Source organism: Taeniopygia guttata, chromosome 4A (assembly GCF_048771995.1).
Source record: "Taeniopygia guttata chromosome 4A, bTaeGut7.mat, whole genome shotgun sequence".
NCBI classification, from domain to species: domain Eukaryota; kingdom Metazoa; phylum Chordata; class Aves; order Passeriformes; family Estrildidae; genus Taeniopygia; species Taeniopygia guttata.
The window spans coordinates 1,084,898-1,105,274 of NC_133029.1; the positions used below are offsets into that span (position 1 = coordinate 1,084,898).

Sequence of the window (20,377 nt, forward strand, 5' to 3'; positions counted from 1 at the left end):
TATTTGATTGCTTAATTGGCTTAGCAAAGCCTGGCTGCATCAGCTCTGCAACGGGCTGGCTCGGTTTCTGTGCGTGCCTGCTTGTTCTTTCTTGTAAAGATCTATAAAACATAAACAGAATTTATTTTATGTTAGTTGGTGGACAAGCCTGGAAATCCCAGGGCAAAGAGAATCTCAGTCACAGCTGGGTCACCCCAGCCTGGGGTGCCGCTGGGGTGTCAGGGCCAGCTGTGAGACCCCAGCACTGCGAGGGTCCTTGTTCCCCAGCCCGGCAGTGAAGGACACGTCTGAATACATGAAGTTCCATTTTCAAGGTTGTTTATTTCTCCTTCTCTATAATATTTTCTCTCTGACCTGCCGAGGTCCACCTAGTACAGAAGCCATGGCAGTCTGGCTGGTGCCTTGGGTGGTGTTTACCTTTTATATCAAAAGTTACACACAGCCTGTTTATAACAATGCACCAATATCTGACATCTGTGTTGGACAGTGTGTCCCAATCCCAAACCCATAGAAAAGTCTCACCATCACACCAAGACGTGGAGGACAAGAAGAAGGAAGAAAAGACTGGGACATGCCCAGATTCCTCCATCTGGTACCCCTGAATTACATTCTAAAAAACCCCAAAATTCTACTTTTTCACCCTATGTTAATTCAACTACCACACTACTCAAACCCTTGTGGTTTGTAATTCCTCACACAAAGTTGGCAGCTTTTTCCATGGGCTAAAATGGAAGCCACAGGTGTTTTTGACTTTGTGCCAGGGTCTCTGAGCCCCTGCCAGGGTCTGGGGACAGCCAGGGCAGCCAGAGGGATGTGCTGGACTCTGACACTGGGGCTTCCAGCACGCTGATGCAATGCACTGCCATTTCTGAGTTTGCTTCATTTGCATTTAAACAATCAAGTGTTTTAATTAAAATGCATAAATGAATCATCCACTAAGAAGCCCTATCTCCCATGTTATTTATTTTTTATATTAAACCTTCAATTTGATGGATAAGCACTACCATTGGTCATTTCTGCTGAAATGATCCCATCAGCAGTGAAATATTTGACAAATCTGATGTTAAATTTTTCATCTCTAGCTTTCAGCACTTGTGGTCCATTGAGATAAATAGTACAGCTCACACTTTTGATCTATTCTTTGAAGCTCTCTGGGACCAGCTCTCTGTTAAAGAGGGAGAGGCACAGGTCAGGGGATGTTTTGAGATGCAAACAGTGCTCGCCTGATGGCTCTCAGACATGGCCCAGCACCGTGACAAGAGTGTCCTCTCCTTCTTCAGTGTGTTCCATCTGTGACAACTCTCTCCTTTCTCTGTAGTGACAGAATTTGGGGGTTTGGCACTCATCTGTTGATAAAACAGGAAGGAATGTGGACTTCCTCCTAAGTGAAACCCATATTCTTTATGCTTTTACTTTTTTAATCATTATTTTTGCCCTGTAACAGTGGTATCTGCAGTCATCACAGGTGATCCTCCTCCTTCTGGAACCGCTACTTTGCAGTATGGCACTGCACATTTAACTCCAAGGAATATAATTTGTCCTAAGAACTGCATCCTACAGGGAATAAAGCAGAAAACACACTCTGCTGGTAGCTTCTCTCAAAGGATTAGTGTAAAACTAAGCTAATAACAATGCAACATTCCTTCAAAAACTGAAATTTTGCTCACATGCTAAGAAGCTGTAAGAGTAACAGCATCATCTGGTGGCTTCTGCCACAAAGAATGGATTAATTGATTTTTTTTGTTCTACTTTCATTTAAATTCCTCATCTCTCAGGTGAGGCCAGGTCCTGAAGGAATGTGTGAGAGGAGAAACAGACGGAAAATGATAAAAACGAGAGAAGGTAATAATGAAATCCTCAGCTATACTGAAACATTAAACTGCATGTGATATCTCAGATCTTTTTAAAAAGATTTTGTAAAGAACATTGAAAAACACCATCCTCATTGAAGTCAAGCTTCATTTACAGCAATGCCAGATGGGTTGGGATTTTCGAAGCATACATTAAGAGCAGGAATGAAGCTGCTAAAGGCCTTGAACCTTAGATAAGGATTGGTGTAAACCTCCACAAAATCTTAAAGACAATTCATTTTCATCATTTCTTTTGTAAGTGCCAAATCAGACCCTTCCAACTCCTCCTTCACCTTCCTTTTGGAATTCTTCTTACTGAACTTCTTACCACTTGGAGAGGCGGTGTGTAGAAATGAGATGAATGTGTATGAGCTTGCAAAAGGGTTTTCACTGTGCAGGAGTGTGTGGTGATTATGGGGCAAAAGGAGCTAATCCCAAAGCTCCCAGCTGAGGTTGGTGCAGTACCAGAGGCTGAAGCAGCCTGCCTGAGCTATAAACTCCCCAGCCTGAACGGGCTGGAGCACTCCCAGAAATGCCCAAGGTCCCCAGACGGAGTTCCCCACGATCCAGACAAAGCACAAGGGCCATACCAGCCCAGAGAACCCCAAGAGTTCAGGATTAGTTGTTGCAAAAGCTTATTAACAAGGCAGTAACATGAAAATTATTCCTTCTGGCTTTATTGGTGCGCAGTGTCTGTTTTACATTCATATAGTTTCTGTCCTATCCTTGGCAGTTGTCTTCTTTGTTGTATTCTTACAAAGAGAGAAATATCAAAACATTAATTTAAGCTGTCACAATGCAAAGGGCTGACAGTCATATAAAGAATTATCATTGTGGCAGAGAATGGAGACAAGTTAGTGAAGGAAAATTAAAGTGACTAGCTAAACAGAACCAAACTTCTTGAAAAATCCAGGATATTGCCATGACAATTCAAATAGCTCCAACTTTTTCCTTTTTGTGTTTTTCAGCTCTTTCCTACACAGACTATTATCAATCTGATGGGGAAAAGAAAGAAAAAGAAATCACTTCATATGAAGTCTAGTTTTAGTGAAATATGTATTTCAAAAGAGAAGATTCATTCTGTACCAGTTTGTGAATAAGATAAATTGCAACAAACATCAATCTTTGTAATTTTCCATAATTGTAGAGGTCAGACTGACCAAGATTACAGCCTGTCTAATCCTTCTTGCCAATGCATACAATACAGAAATGTTTCTTTGTCCTATCCAGGTCTCTTATGGAAAACAAAAATGATTCCTTTTTACCGAACAGTAAGATTCCTGCAGGTGGTGGCTTGGTGCATCAAATTGTCCAAGATTAATTTTAATTGGTTTACAAATAAGAAGAGGCTGGTTAAAAGAAGAAAATAACCACTTTGCTCTGGTGTTCTGCTGTTCAGCTGTAGCTCTTGGGACATTTCACTCCGTCTCTGAAGCCAGCAGGAGCACGAGAGCCTCGGGGTGCACATCCATGCCCAGCAAGCCAGACCTGCACTCTAACTTGCTTTCTCTGGGAAAGAAAATCAATGAAACCTTCTCTGTAGGACAACTTTTCAGCGGGGAGAACAACACTTATCCTGTGCTCTGGCCTCTCACCATAAGCTGCCCTCCTCATGAGAGGAGGATGGTAAGAAGTGAATGCAAAGAGTTGGAGAAACATCCCAAATTCCACACAGTGTCCGCTCCTCCAGCGATGCGGTGTGGATTGAGGCACTCAGCAGTGCAGGGGCTAGCAGATCAGATTACTAATGAAGCAGCAGTCCACAAGATTGCTTTATACAGCCTAAATTCATAATTAATTCCCATACACACAAGCAATCACGGAGTTTGCTCAGCTAGCACATCAAAACCTGAGCAGAGCACCAAAGGCTGAGCAAATCGCTCTTCCCAAGGTGGATGGATGAGAGGCTTACATGACTAATGCCAGCAGGACAGAGGCACGGAGCTCCCTGTGGATGTAAGGACATAAGATCCTTTCCACTTGCTCATCATCCTTACCTGTCCTTAACACTGTAATCCTGGAATTAGGCAGGCAGGCTGTCTGGGGCTGCACAGCAGGCTGAGTGCACTTGCAGCAGGCTGTGTGCACTTGCAGCAGGCTGTGTGCACTTGCAGCAGGCTGTGTGCACTTGCAGCAGGCTGTGTGCACTTGCAGCAGGCTGTGTGCACTTGCAGCAGGCTGTGTGCATTTGCAGCAGGCTGTGTGCACTTGCAGCAGGCTGAGTGCACTTGCAGCAGGCTGAGTGCATTTGCAGCAGGCTGAGTGCACTTGCAGCAGGCTGTGTGCACTTGCAGCAGGCTGTGTGCATTTGCAGCAGGCTGTGTGCACTTGCAGCAGGCTGTGTGCACTTGCAGCAGCAGCAGCCACTCAATTCAGCCAGTGCCAAGCCCAAGGTGCCAGCACTGCTAGCCAGAAGAGTCTGCACAAGGCCTGATGTGTCCCTGCAGGGCTGGACCTTCTGCACGCTGAAAACACACCTAAAGCACTGCAAAAAAAACCCCAACAAACTAGGGAAGGACTGCAATCACTGTAGTTCTCCAGATAAATCAGATGTACATTAGGAGCTGGGAAAGCAGACAAGAAAACACTTAGAAATGTAATAAATGGGAATAGCTGCAGTTACACAAAATGTAGCTTCGTACCTCTAATTGTATCAATTATTTTTTATGATTGTGATCTCAAAGATGTTAAGTTTTGCTAAGAAGATGTATTTTTAAGTTACTTTGATTACTGTGAATAGTGGGAATGTATTTAAAAGCTTCTGCATATTCACTTTGGCCCTCTGATCCCCCTTTGCAGCATCCTGAATCAGCTGGCAGAACATTAGGCACTTCAGATACTTCTACTTGAAGCATTCAGACAATCCTGGAATTATTTGGGCTACTCAAATGGAGAGCCTTTGTCCAAGCTGTCTTTTCACTGATCCCAGGGTTCTTATGACTGATTTTGCTTTTCACATTTTTCTCTCTCGTTCATTTTTTAATCAGATATGTTTTACTGGGAGGAAGAATTTGACCATTTTCTATTGTATTCTAAGAAATAAGCCTACTACACCAAGCATTCAAGGTAATTTCATTTCTGCAATAGAAGGTATAATTGAAGAACCATATTTTCAATGTAAGATACTGTCTAAAACTAGGACCTAGCATGAACCCTGGTCAACTATATACAATCCTCTTTAATATAGCCTTTGATAGCATTCATTTAACACTCTAGTGCAAAGCCTTCAAAAGGGCATTGAATGAAATTAAGTTTCCAAAAGAACCGTAATAGTAACAGAAGTGTCTTTCTCTGAATTAATGGCAATCTTAAAATCTCCACTGCTTTGAAACCGCACATTAATCCACAATGGAAATGTTTACATAGCATTTAAAACTACCAACAGGATTAGCAAAGACCTTTCCAAGGACAAGATACATTCAGTTTGATTTTAAGAATGAAAGGAAAGTAGGAGGGCTAAAATTAGACGGGGGGAATCCTATGCAAAATGTATTTGGCCTTGGTCTTCAGCTAACCTGTGTAGAGCCAGTCCACACCCCTGATGAAATGTGTGCTGCTTACCCACAAAAGGCTCTGGCCTTTACAGTGCACAGAGATTCTGGATCCAGAAAGGAGCAAGCAAAAAGCTTCTGCAGGTCAGGGAACAAAAGGCTGCCAAAAGAGAAGTGCCCTGACTGGATATCCATGAGGACCGTGGTCCTGGCTGGAGAGCATATTTCTTCTGGAGACTTTGATGCCTTCCAGATTTCCCAGACTCTGTTCTGCATTGGTGAATAACTCTGAACTTCGTATAAATAAAGTGTTTTAGCAAGTTCTGCTCCCAGCTCAGCACACAGAACAATCCTTTTCCAGCCCAGAACCAGCTCAGGCACACAGAACAATCCTTTTCCAGCCCAGAACCAGCTCAGCACACAGAACAATCCTTTTCCAGCCCAGAACCAGCTCAGGCACACAGAACAATCCTTCTCCAGCCCAGAACCAGCTCAGGCACACAGAACAATCCTTTTCCAGCCCAGAACCAGCTCAGGCACACAGAACAATCCTTTTCCAGCCCAGAACCAAGGACACCTCCAGCTCCAGCCCCAAGAAGTGCAAACAGCAGGAATGGAGGGGAGCAGCCTGGGAGGGTGGGACTGCAGCACCTGGAGCTGGAATTGGACAATGAACCCCAAAATGGAAATGGACCAGAACTTATAAAAGTATGAAAACTCAGAGCCACAGCCAGGCTCTTGTGCTGCCCAAGGTGTATCCTTGAAGACCTTTTAATAAATCCCTGCTTTATTCTTTAACTCTGTCCAGCCTCTGCTCCAAGCAGCCTCTTTAGGCAACACCTTCACCAGGTTCTTACTCCTCATTCACGTTCTCTTCTGGGCTGAGAAGAGCAGCAGCACCAGCCCTGCCCTCCCATCCCTCCCAGAGAGGGACAAAGGCAGCCTGGAGTGGAGGTGAGCCTCAGGACCATGGAAGAACATCATCCACAAATTATCTGTCTGAAGGGTGTGCCTTCAGAAGGCTCATCCTCACACAGCACAAACCATTTCCAATTGTTTTGGGAGCAAAGAGTCTTAAAACCTGTTCTTAGCAGACTTTTTGATTGCTCCAGGGTGTATATGCCCACATGTATGTAGTTCTGCAGCAAAAAAAGAAGCAAAAATGATTAAACACATGAGGAAAGAAGCTTCCATCTAAAAAGTGATTAAAAAGACTAGCATTGTTTAGTTTACAAAACACAAGAGTAAAAGATGATATAACAGAAGCAGAGAGAAGGGACTATTTATTCTGTTTACTCTGAAGCACAAATATGCATGGAAAGGTGAAGGAAAAAAGCTGAAAACATTCGTGCAGTGTATAATCAACCCTGCAACTCATTGCTGCAGGATATTAGGCAAATTTTTCAGAAATACTTCTAAATGTGTTTGATGTGACAAATAATAAGCCTCAGTTCCTGAGGTGAAGGAAAAGCAAAAACAACCCATCTCCCTAAACTGGAAGGACACTTAGTCCCTGTCCTTGTGCTAGAGATGGAATTCTTGTCTCTGGAGGAATGGCATTATTTATTTATCAAGTGCACGATATGGAAGCGCTGGTTTCCTTCGAGCAGGGGGTTCTGTGGCAGGCAATTAAAAGGGTCAGCAAAGGCAGCTGTGTGAGGCCACTGCCTCCAGATTTCTCCCTGGATGCATGAATTTAGGAATGCTGAAGTGGCTCATTTGTTCTCAGCTGGTTATTCTCCCCAAAGACTGTCACCAACGTCTAGGTAACAGTCAAGGCTGAGAAGGAAAATGGAATCAGATACATTCATGTCCTTGGAAAATTCTTGTTTCTACACAGTCACAGATGCCAAGCAAACATTTTCCCTGTGGATCCCACCTATTTTGGGTACACAAGGGAAACTGTTGTGTCTCCAAGATTACTCCAAGTTAGCAGTGAGTGGAAGTGGAATTTCAGGTGGCCCCTGTGCATGGCAGCAGGCAGGAAGGCACAGGTTTGGCTGCTGTGGTGCTGCTGGGCTGGGAAGGTGCTGCCACAGACAGAATTAGTACCTGCTTAAAATGTGCATGGAGAACAAACTGTCTTTTTTTAAAAAAAAAAAAGAATTTTAAATGCTACTTCTGGCTTATGAATAGTTTCCTTGCAACTGTCAGGCCATCTGCTTGGAGAGGGGTCTGTGCAGTCATGAAAGGGATCTTAAAATATACTCTCCCCATAAACATCTTTTGTTTGGAAAATCCACATGCATCACATAATGCAGTAAATGGCAGCACAGGCTGAAGTGAAACATTTTTAAATGCCGAGGATGCAGCCCTGGATACAGCTCCCCTGCCCCCTCCCCTCTGTTGATGAGCTCTCTTTAAATGCACACACGTTTTGCACAGCCCCAGACTAGCAGCACCCACCTGCCGGGGAACTGCCACCAGAACTTCCTTGGGTACATCCAAAATGCCAAACGGGCTTGTGGGCAGAGAAGAAGCAGGCTCCTGCAAAGCAGCTCTCTCAGAGATTACATCATTCTCACAGCCAATTTTCTGCCTACACTGCACCATTTTCTGTGGGGGGTGTGCATGGAAAAAAAAACCCCAGCATACGTTCTGTGTACACAACCAAAAAGGCCAAATTAGGGGTATGCAGGCACATCTAATTCCAGCATTTCCTAACTTTCATCAGCTTGGGTTTTCAGAACTGCTTGGTATGTGAATATATACAATACATACATATGCACACAAACATTTATTTGGTTTGCATGCTTAGAATATGAAATTGTGTCTATGAGAACAGTGTTGTGCTTTCCTTACTTTTTTTTTTTTTCTTTTTATTTTCATCATTCTTTGGTCATTTTTTGTTTACCCATTTTTTGTTATTGTAATACAAGTTCAAATACACAAAATGCTAATTTTCTTTTACATAAAAATGTAATAAAACTTTCTGGCTTTCTTTAGAAACAAATTTCAGCAGGAAGGTTGATGGGATGCTGTATACCAAGTAAAGAAGAAATACTGTTTAATTATCTTCCATATAAAATCCAATAAAACGTTCTGGCTTTTCTTATTTTTCTGTACTGGGGATTAACATCAGTGTCTTTGTGATGAGAAATCTGCATTCATGGCTCCTCTATTTAGATTTAAATAGGAATTATAGTTCTTGGCAGAAAGGGATCTGTCAAATATCACAGCATTTGTGGCAGGTGGTCACTGCATTGCTTAGTACAGACACTGCCTGCTTAACCATAGCCTGAAGTAAACATCAAAAGTCAATTATTCTCTTTGTAAATATTTTATTTATATTTTGGAGGCTAGCAAACATCTTTTCAGTGCTTGGCTGAGGCCTTCCTCCATGGATCATAATCCTACTGAACCTGCATTTGGGTGGCTGAGAAGGCGCTCGGCAATGCAGCGACACCAGCACAGCCACCAGTGAATATTGGGTTTCATAACCCAGTTCTCTGCCTGGAAACCCTTAATGACTTGGCTGGGTTGGAGTGGACAGAGCTGAAACTTGTCACGGTTGTTGCCCATAGCAGCTGCCAATTAGCACGACAACCATGTATTATTTTGCCTTTCCTCAGTTAAAATGTATTTTGAATATAAATAATGAAAAAGAAAAGGAAAAAACCCCAACCCAGGCAGGTTCCAATTCCTTGGATTTAACACTTTGGGGGTGGGAGAGCAGCAGGTCTGGTTTAATGGGCAGGCAGGCGTGTGCAGAGCAGCCCTGCAGTGGAAACCTGGATGCACCCTGAGTAGCAAACACAGAGCAGGAGCTGCACTCTGAGGGTCAAATGCCTTGAAGAAATGTCTTGTTGCAGAGTGAACCTCCTAAAACAACATGACAGCATCTGGCAAGTTATGCATACATGGCAGAATCCCTCCCAAAACCACCATGGTGTGGAAAACGTCTGAAGATGCTTCTGCACATTTCAGATCCTTATCTGAACTCTGCCTGAACTCTTTGGGCCATTAACTAATCAGATCATCTCATTTAAACCATGTTATAAAAATAATCAAGTACTTGTGCCTACATAAATACAGTTTGAATATATTTACCTTAAAGAAGCAGGGTTTTCTTGGGTATTCACTCCTGACATTCGGGGAACAGAAGGAGCACAAAATGTTAAGGAGGAGCAGAGATGGGGCTGTGGGTAATTTTCCCTGTAAGCCTGTGTGGTGGCAAGTTAATTGACTCCCACATTACCCAAACTGCAGTGTACTAAAGCACTGGGTGCTCGTTTTCCTGCACTATTTGCCTGGCAAAGGCCATCTGTTCTACCCATCCATCCACAGGCACAGCCTCTATTGTTGTAACAGGATTCACACACACGTGGATCAGGGCAAGCATGTGCCTCTAACTGCTTTGATCCCTAGAACATGGATTTTTCATTTTCTTTGTTTCTTTGTGCTCACCCAGTAATAATACTTGTCATCTGAGAATTCATATTGATCTTGTCATTGCCTTAAAATTGGATGACAATTACTATCTTTGTCAAAATTCGATCTGATGAAATGGCTCCAATTAGGAAGGAAAAAGAAGGAATCCATCACAGCAGGGAACATTGCATTTGGCTTGAGAGTAGGGAAGCTTCTCTTAAAGGAAAACTGAGAAGAAAATGGGAGCAAGCATGACAGAGATTAGGATGCCAGTCTGAAAATCCACAGAAATTAGGTATACATATGAAACCAACAGCCATTTAATTTCTGCAGTCCGTATCTGTCTGCAGATCCGAGTTGAAGCTCCCCTGACAATAAATTCCAGCAACTGCTGTTTTCCTTTTGTGATCTGGTCAGACACACAGTGGCAGTTGGCACCAGGCTCCCTACATTTTCAAATCCAGTTCTGATTACCAGTATAATTATAATACATTAGCAGGAGTAGATCTGCTGAAGTTCATAAAATGACAATAGCATAAATTACATCATGTTTCCAGATACTGATCTCACCTTGAAACTAAACATAAGGAGGTAGTGAAAGAGTTGAAAATAAAAGAGCAAGTGCACTTCCATTGCTACTGATATTGGCACTAAAGCAAACAACTTATCCCTGCCTATTACAAACAAAATTGTCCTAATTACAGATTTTTTGTTTATAAGTCATCCCTAAAAATTAGTGTGTGCATTTGTGTGTATGTGTGCTGAAGTTTGGGATTGGTGTGATGCTGCCATCAGCCACCACAGCTCTGCTGAGGGAAGGTGGGTGAGCTGCTGCTCCTCTGCCAAGCTGGGCGGACAGAATTTCCCTTTCCCCAAATCTTTCTCCCCCCGCCTGTGTTTTCATCAGCTAAGCACACTTACTGTCTCTGACCTATATTTGAAACAGCTCCAGAATGCAACAGAACTGTGTTTCTGGGGAATTTGACATTTGCTAAAATTTTTAATCCAAGCCATTTAAAAATGTTATATATTAACTGAGCAAACACAGCCCCAGAAAAGTCCACAAACCCCAAGCAATTGTCCTGGATTGTTTACAACACCCTGCTATTAATGAGCATCTGGGATGAGGATGGGATCTCGTACTAGGGATCTCGTGATCTGTACAATAATGGCTGATTTTAATTGACTTTTGCTTCATATAGCAAATCCCAATTGGAGAAGTTCCAGGATGCTGCTAGTGAAGAACTGTGGGCGGGTGCATGTTTTGAAGTGATGGTAAACATTGTGACATATACTGTGTGTGCCACATATTCTCGCATGCACATTTTGACTTTTGTTGCCTTGGCTTTCACACAGCATTTCTAACGTAGACATCCCCTATTTGCCAGTTTGAGTGGAAATCTGTTAATATGTGAACGCTGCTCTCCAGGCCTGGCTCTCAGCCCCTCTCTCCCCTCTCCCACGGACACCAGCCCCGTGCACACAAGGCTGGCAGAGCTGTGCAGCACGGGGGTGACCACAGCTCTGGGAACGTGCAGCTCAGCTCAGGAGGAGCCTCTGATCTCCCATGGAAGCCACACCACCGAGAAGGCCTCGTTCTTCTGCTGCTGTGAGCGCTGTTTTCCTTTCAGGAGATGCTGGATGCAAAATTTGGTTAGGCTGCTTTAGCACTTGGAGTACTGTGGGTACTAAAATACCTCTAAAGGTCTGGGAGTGTGAGCCAGATTACCTGTATGATGTATTTTAATGATCAGCCAACCCTTCTGCTTGAACTGAAATTCGTCCTGAATCCACATCAGCTCTTTGGGAACCTGAACTCAGCCAAGATTTGCAGAGGTTTTTTAATCTGACACATTAAATGTCCCCTGCTACATATCCCATCCTGCCTGGCTGCAATATCGTGGCCAATATTAGACTAACAATTCGGGTTTAGGCTCTTGCTACAAAACCATTTGCATCACACAGAGCCAAGCTGTGAGGTATTTATAGGCACTGGAGTTCTGTGCAGCTCTCGCTGGCACTGAGGTGCCCTGAGCACGGGGAGGGGGCTCTGCTGCTGCCCACTCCTGCCCGTTTCCCCAGAGGTGGGAAACCTCTGCAGCAGCTCCTCCACTTTAGCCATGAAATATTTGTTTTTGGAAAAGGAAGGGAAAAAAACAAGATTAAAAAAAAAGGATGCACATTTTCCCCACTGCAGCAGAACCACTTCTCACAGAGCCCACCTGGCTGTTAGAGGAGATTCCTGCTAGAGAGATCTGTGCGAGGAAAGAGGCGGGAGGAAGCTGCTCCAGCTCCTCTGCTGCACACCATGAAACAAGTGCTGGAGAGTGGGTGTTTCTGCAAGGTAATTCTGCCACAGGGCAGTCCCAGAGCCATGCAGCACCCTGCCTGGCCACCAGCCCCTCTGTGCTGCAGTGACATCTGCGATGGCAGCTGAGTGGGGAAGGAGCGGGATTCCCAACCAGGCCCGTGGGAAGTGCTCCCCTCCAGCACAGCTGCCATCATCAGCATCAGCATCATCATCGTCATCATAATCATTACCTGCAGCAGCAGCAGCTCTCCAGGTGGGGAAGGAATCCCCAGGACTGCCCCAGGGGATGCTCCCATGGTGGCTCCACACATCTCCCTGCCCTGAGCCCTCCTCTGCTTGCCTGGGACCAGGAATTGCCCTCGGGGTGCTGGGAGGGCCATGGAAGCTCCTGAACACGTTTTCTAAAGCTGTTTCAGTCTTTAAAACATCTCTCCTGGCAGAAGGTGCCCATTGTTTTCATTGATCTCTGCTGCCTCCGGGTTTATTTTTCTTCCTCTATCTTCAAGCCTCTATCTCATGTCCCTTTCTCTGCCAAACTATTCCTTTGCTGCTGAACAAACATGTGTTTGTGTTTCAGGGAGTTTCCTGTTCTGTGCATCTTTCCATTCTATTGGCCATACATCTTTTTCTCTGCAGATTTCTCCTTATTGTGCAGTGGCATGTGGCTATCTGCTAATGCCAATATTACTCCCTGAGAATTCTTTTTCCTTGCATCATCAAGGATTTAAGTGGAAAGCCTTCAGCACAGTGCAAATTTCACTCCTGAGAAAATCCATCTTTTGAGGTAGCTGATTTTAATTAAAGAATATTCTCTCTCCCTCCCTCTCTCTCTCTCTCTGGATTATACTTTAATTTCAGTTTCTATCACAACATTAGATACTTCTTAGATAAAATGTATTTTTGTCTCTTTTCATCAGTGATTATCTGGAGTTCTTAAACACTTGGGGTCAGCAGCTGGTCCCCAGTTGATGTAGTTCAGGAATAATTCTATTCAAAGGAATTAATTCAGAACAAAATTGGTTTTAAGTTCAAAATCAGGCAAAATGTTCATAATATTTTGCCCTTATTTCATACATGAGAGTGAAACTCAGAAATATCAGTAATAAACAGTAATCTCTGAAGTGTATAACAACTTCCACCTGAGCATTTCAGACATGAACACTTTAAGCTACTGTCATATGAAGAAATGTCATTATCTTAATTTTACACAAGGGGAAAAGAGGTGACAAGAACTTAAAAAAGCAGCTGAAAATCTCACAGCAAGAACTGAACCTCCACCTCCTGATCTCCAGTTTCTAACACCCTAAGCACAGAGGGAATCTGTTCCCAGGGGATATCAAATTGAGGTCTTGAAAGTTAATAGTTATGGAAGAATCAACACTATTCAAACACAAGTGCAGTTTGAGTTTCTGCCTCCATCATTTTGCCAAATTAAGACTGAAATATTACCGGTATCATAACTTAAATTGTTTATGCGTGATAAATTTGCACAGTTAAACAATTTCCAGACTTCTCACAGAGATGGTTGAATACAGTCCCGGGCAGGGAGAGCCTTGCTGCAGATTTAAAGCTTTACTGCTGCAGAGGAGGCTGGAGTGGAGCCCTGCCACTTGTGAAGCCAAAGTCACAACTTCCTCTTGTGGCAGAAGTGGGATTTTGGCCCAGGTGGCCACGAGGACTCCCCCACTCCCCGTCAGTGCCTGTGTGCGTGGAGCACTCAGGGACGGGTGTGCGTGCACATATGTCCATCTCTGTGTGACAGAATGCAGGCAGATGCAGAGAAACCCACACAGAAATGATGGGATGAGAGAGTTCAAGCTGCCAAGACGGGGCTGTTCTATTTTCTGAGTGCTGAACGACACGCAGCAAGTCGTGAAGTCATTGCAGCAGCCACTACAGCCTCTTCCCCTTCCTTTTGTCTGCTTTTTGCCTGTTTTAATGCCCCCTCCAGCCTATGCACCACGCAGATATGGATCTCTGCTTAGTCATGCATTTCTGTGCTGAGCAGAATTAAAGGAAAAAATATCTATGTAGGATAAGGCTAGGAATAAAATGTGCTTTGGCAAAGTGCTTTAAACTGCCTTTCTGCCAGTAAGCCATTAATTTGTGCTTCTTTGTTTTCTCCAAGCTCAGAATAATTCCCATCTGCCTTGACTCACTATCTAGCTCAGAAAGGAAGAGGTCCTTTTTTGAGCATGGATGAAATAGGAAACTTTATGTATAAATGCAGAATGGAGCTTGGAATTCTGGTGTTTCTACCACTGGGACCTAAAATAACGTGAGGTCCTGCTCTTTTAATTAATTTCATTCTGATGAGCCTACCTCTCCTGTTCTTGTGTTTTTTCCAAGCTTTTGTGTTCCTGGCCTGCCTGCAATACATATGCATTCCCCTTCTTTCTTCCTGCTGAAGCTGAAGACGCAATCACATCTTTGAACCATCTGGTTTTTAATTTATTATTCTCCCCCATTGCATTGATGGGCTCTCTCGTCTTCCTGTCAGGGTAACAACTTGGCTCCTGTTTATCTAAGATATGTTAACATGCTGCTCCTCTTCTGGGCACTCCTCGGTCTATTGTATTTCCTAAAATTAAACACTGGGGAGATTTTAATATTATTTTCTTCATCAGACCTGGGAATACCCCCTACCTTTACAGCCTCTCTTCCTCCTTTTGTTGCTCCAGTGAACATTTTATGACTCTTGCTAAATTGAGGCTAATATCTTATTTTTCTGTCCTCTCCACACCATTCCCAGGATGGGTCACTGGAGCCTGCCTGGACACGTTCCTGTGTGAGGAACCCACTCAGAGAGCACCAGGATCCCCCAAGGAGGAGGCACAGGAATCACTGCAGAGCTGATGCTGCTTCCCCCAGGGCAGGACACGGGATTTGGGAAAATCCTTCCATGTGTTGGGTCACTCAGCCACAAAATGAGCAGCTGGGGGCAGAGGGGCAGGGACAGTGCCAGGGGCAGCTCCTGTCCCTGTCCCTGTCCTGTCCCTGTCCCTGTCCTGTCCCTGTCCTGTCCCTGCCAGGGGTGACAGGATCTGACCATCCCAATGTGGCTGGGAAGCTCCAGGTAACCACAGCATGGAGAAAAATGTGGATTTATTTTTGTTACTTCACTTTTCTGTACTACCTCCCAAGAGCCTTCTGAGGCATTCCATTCTTTAATAAGCTGAAAGTGCTCCAAGATTTTTCTAATGAAAATGATATAGGAGCACACAGTGTTATTATTAAAACCTCTCTCTTTTTTCTCTAGGAACTGCTAAAATACATTTACAGTTTATATCCTTTTTGGTGAGCATTAAAGTTTCTAATTTAAAATAATAAAGCCTGGTTTGCTCACTTTCTTTCCCTTCTATTTCAAAAATATAAAAACCCGACAGTTTTCTAACTATTCTTATTTTGCTGAGTGATTTTTGGATTTCAATAAAAGTAACACTGTGGTTACAACACTTTGTGAGATAAGCAAAGAGATTTTTTTTTTTTACAGCACAATTATGGAAATTTCAAAGAATCTTATAAATATCCTGCTATTTGCATATATGAGATAAGCATATTTTAGTAATGGTTGTGACAGGCTAGCAAGGAAAACGAGTGGGACAGCCACACAGCAAAGAGATGCAAACGTGAGGGGGTGAGTGTGCCCTGCTCCTGGGAATGCCTGCAGCTCCCCAGGGGAGGCACCACCCCAAGCCTGTGCCTCAGTTTCCCTGTGCTATTTCTTTATTTTGCTGAGCCCAGATGGCGAGGGAGGAGTTGATTCCCCAGCCCTGAGCTCTGCGTGACCTTAGCAGGGTTCAGAGGCTCTTGCAGGGATTCCTGTGCCTCCTTTGGGCAATCCTGGGCTCTCTCTGCCCTCACATGGGTGGGTTCCTGACCAGGTTCCTCACATAGGAACATGTCCAGGTCAGCTCCAGTGAATCATCCTGGGAATGAAATAGGAAATTAGCCTAAATTAGAACAAGAAATAAGAAATTAGCCATTTAGAAATAAGATATTAGCCTAAATTAGAACAAGAAATAAGAAATTAGCCATTTAGAATAAGATATTAGCCTAAACGTAGCGAGGTACAACACACAGAAGGTCTGCCAGGCCCTGGGGGCAGCGGGGCAGGCTCAGGGCTGGGGACATGGGGACACTTTTGCCCTGGGCTGCCACTGCCTCCCTGTGCCACAGCCCTCACACCTCGGGGACAAGGAGCCCCGCCAGGCAGGGCACCACTGCCAAAAGGGCTGCACAGCCCCCAGTGCTCCCAAAAAAACAGCTGGGGCCAGCCTGGTCTTCAACACACACCCACCTCTCCATGAAGCTCCCTGAGAACAGAGCCAGAGCTGCTGCTGGAACTGAACTGGGCTTTTCTTCTGTTGTTTGCCCTCGTATTTTTGAGTTGGAAATCGCTCTTCTGGTTATGTCTCAGAGCTGCTGGGAAGCCCCTGGAATGAGTGTGGCAATTTTCTCAGTCCTTTGTTGAAAAGGGAGAGTCCACACAAAAATGCACTGGCATCCCAGCTGCATAAATAGTGTAAATTGCTGTCAAACAAAAAGGCAATTTAGCTAAAAGAAACCCCAAACAAACAACCCCCTCCACACGCACTTCTGTGTCCCCATTAGAACTGCAGGTTTCCATTCTGTAGATCTCCCAGCCATCTGCTTGGCCCTTGAAAGAGTCCTTGAGAAACCGAAAAATGAAAACCACTTACTTTCTGAAAACCAATCTTGGCTTCCCGGTGCCTGGCTTTCAGGGGAGTTCCACTCAAGGCTTGATTTCTGTAAGTGCAGATACTCACTATGTCCTGAACAATTAGATCCCTTTGAGGATGTTGAAAGCTAGACATAAAAAACAAATCTATCTGCAGTCTTGTTTGACAACTGACACGATTTCTAATGCAAAAAAGAAAAAAAAAAAAGAAAAAAAAAATCATCCAACCACCAAATAAAATAATAAAATAACCACCAGAAAGCTCAAAACTTAAATTCTACCAAATGGACCCTTGACTCTTTAGGTTTCAAACCATGCATTTTTTCTATCAAGTTTTCTTTAGCCTGCCTAGGAAAAAAATTACAGAGGTACAGATCCATCTGTTTTCTTCCTTGCTGAGGCACATGGCCTTTTCCAGAAGCCAAAGCCCCTTGGCTGGTGCAGCACAGCCAGGGACCCTCAGGAGGGTCACTGAGGGGTGCTAATGGATTTCTTTGGTCCTTGGTGTCCGCCAATCCTTCTTCCTCACCAAGAATTTGGGAAGAGATGGGCTGACAGCATTCCCCAGACCTGCAGATTCCCTGAGTCGGCCTCTGGGCAGGAAAGGAGCCATGGCACGGGGAGGCTGCAGCTCCCAAATTGCTGCAGTTTGGGCTGGAGCTGCCCAAACTGCAGCAATTCTGTTATCACTGGTTCCTCAGCTCCACAGAAGTCTGTCCTGGACACAGGGAGGATCACGAGCAGCCTCTGCCTCCCCAGCAGCCAATACTCACAAGAAAAAGAGAAGCACGAGGGAAGAGGCAGCTTTGCCTCGTCAGCTAATGATCCTTGACTCTCTTACTGTGTGTTTTTGGTAGCAAACGGAAAGAGGTCACACAGGACACTGTGGCAGTGTGAGATGTCTCTATTAAATTCATCAGTGGTTTGTGGAATGGAGCAGCAGCACAGGGAGCTGTGAGCTCGGCCGGGCTGGGGTCACGCCGCCCTCTGCCCGGTGTCACCTGCACGGGGCAGTGCCACCAGCCCTCAGCGTGGGCCTGATTGCAGGGCCAGGTCCCAGCAGGTTCCCCTCTGCCCTCTGCCCAGGCTTTGTCTGCAGCCTGAGCCTTTCAGCTCATAGCCAGGCCAGTCCAGAGCCCGGCTCCGAGGGATGGAGCAGAGCTGCAATCCCCATCTATTGTCCCATTGATTGTTTGGGCTCTGGAAGAGTCTTCCCTTTTGAAGATCTTTTTCTTTTCTTTCTTTTTTTTAATCTTCCCCCCCCCACCCTTTTCTTCTCATTTTCAACCAGCATCAGGAGGGCAGAACAGAAGAGGCTGCTCAAAGACGTTTTTAGCTTGATTTCCCTCAAGAGATCCTAGCTCGTGGCAGAAGAAACAAGTTCCCCTGAGAGGAAAAAGACCCTCCACCACAACAAGGCAGCTCTCCCTTTTAATGCTGGGTTACACACGGGCTGGGGAGGGCAGAGGACGGAGGGCTGAGGGAGGATGTGATCCCGGGGAATGCAGGTGGGAGAAGGGATTGGTGATGGTGGTGGCTGTGTGATTAGAGGTGACAGCAACAATAGTGCATGGCTGTGTCTGCGAGACACACGCCGGCCTCTCAGGAAAGGGGGAATGCAATACTTTTAAATTAAAGTGGATTAGGCTGCCAAACGGAGGGAAGAGAGAAGGAAATAAAACATAAGGTCTTTCAAACCACTGGGAGAGCTGGTGTTTTCCTTCCAGCCACAGCAAAGCACGACCGGCTCTGGGCAAGTGGGGCTGATGCAGCTCTAGGCCATCCCTGAATGGATACAGCTTGGATATGGGGAGCTCGGACACCCCAGGGATGAGAGAGCTCCAGCCCAGCCCAGCACTGCCCAGCACCCACTGCAGCAAGGCCACAAACTGCCTTTATCCCACTGGGCAGCCACCCTGCCCACAGGAGGAACATTTACCATTTTCTGCCGTTTATCTGTGCTCTGACAGAGAGGGGACAACCCCTGAGGAGAGGACGTGGGCATCTCAGGGAACATCCCTGACTTAGGCAAGCACATTCTTCTCTCTCTCAGGATTTTTTCATAGAGGAGCACAGAAGAAAGAAAGAGAAAACAATTTATATTTCTGCTCCTTGTTTTCCTATGTGGAATGTTTGGAGAATTGTTTACTTGGGGTGATGCTTGGTTGGATTCTGGTGAGGATTGTTTGAGCCTCGTGGCCAATCCAACCCGCCTGGGGCTGGGCTCTCAGAGAGGGGCATGAGTTGTGAGTTAAATATGGTAGTGAGAAAAGTAGGTTTGTAGTTTTAGTATCTCCTTTAAATAGTTTATGAATGTGTTATAGTATAGTTATGATAAAGAAATCATTCATCCTTCTGAACTGGAGTCAGACATCAGCATTTCTTCCCACCAGGTTCACCTGCACTTACAACACCTGACAGCTCCGGTGTGAAACAGGCACCACCACACTGCCTGCAGACTGACACAGTGGCAGAACAGACTCCAACACCGCTCAGCCACGTGCCCAGCTTCAGTAAAATTCACATACAAGACAGCTGGAAGAGCCATTCTTACCCAGCAGAGCAGATCCATGTTTCTGTGCTGATCCAGCTCTGGTGATGGTTAACACTCACCTGGAAAGTGAAGACAACTTTTCTTATGGCTTAGTGTTTCTCTCCTTTCCAAAGCTCTGGCCGTGATTGATGAAGCTGCCTGACACTGTCAGAACTTACTTGAACTAATAAACATTGGAAAGGCCTTTATTTGTGCTAGTGCCAGATCCCTCCCACTCCCAGCCCCAGGTGTGCTCCTTGCTGGGAACCCATGATATACTACCTGAACCCCTGCTCACCATCCTTCATGCTGATTATTTACCATTTTCTGCCTTTTATCTATTCTCTGAACATTTTGCCCTAATTGCTCAGCTATTTGTTGATTATCCCAGAGTCGTTTGTCAGATCCTTTTATTCATTAATCTGTGAGACCCTTCAGTTGCTATTCATCTGATAAGGAAGTTTTTAAGCACCAATGCTCTCAGAGTCACATCTCACTTCACGTCAAGGTCTTAAAAGGAGCGGAATCAAGGCCGACTGTAGCTGTTTGTGGAGTCATTCAGATGGGAACACCACATCCTACTTTTTGCCATTCACCTGTGCTGACCTCCTGAAAGCTTCCTTTAGGAGCTAAACTCTTCACATCCTGAGGTTTGCGGCCATTCTGCTCTCTGCAGTCGCTGCTTTGTAACCAGACGGGCAAAAATCTTGTTCAGCAAAATGAAATGCTTCCTCCTGGTTTGCTGAGCCCGTGGGGAAGCACAGCTGACAATGCCTGTGGGACTGCTGCTGCTTGTCGTGGGCGAGGTGAGCTCTGCTCCTCTCTGTGCACACCAGAGCACGTTTTGTGCCAGCCTTGGAGCACATCCTGTGCCAGCCCCACTCTGCAGCAGCCCGAGCCACCTGGAAAGCACACTGCTGCTTCATGTGGATGTGCTCTGACAGAGGCAATTCGACCTGCACAGCCCGCTGCACATCTGCAGGCTGCAATTCCTGCCGTCCAGCGCCCTGCACCGCTGAAGCACCGAGCTGTTCCTGCCTCGCGCCCTCGCTCTGCCACTCACCACCGAGGGCTGTGCTGCCAGCCCAGAGCTGCACAGGACCATCCTGTGCTGCAGGA

The 20,377-nt window shown here is 45.2% G+C and overlaps 3 long non-coding RNA genes across 3 annotated transcripts in view; 1 reads left to right on the forward strand and 2 right to left on the reverse strand.

Moving 5' to 3' along the window:
- Positions 1 to 20,377, reverse strand: part of LOC140684144 (uncharacterized) — a 192,898-nt gene that overhangs the window by 38,020 nt on the left and 134,501 nt on the right. The gene's annotated exons all lie outside the window — the stretch shown is intronic.
- On the forward strand, positions 3,365 to 8,404 carry LOC121469969 (uncharacterized). Its single transcript, XR_012055902.1, has 3 exons — positions 3,365 to 3,476; positions 4,838 to 4,916; positions 8,288 to 8,404. It is a non-coding gene; the product is annotated as an uncharacterized lncRNA (long non-coding RNA).
- Positions 15,440 to 17,110, reverse strand: LOC140684132 (uncharacterized). The gene is made up of 2 exons (XR_012055879.1): positions 16,727 to 17,110; positions 15,440 to 16,459 (listed from the first exon to the last, which is right to left on the reverse strand). It is a non-coding gene; the product is annotated as an uncharacterized lncRNA (long non-coding RNA).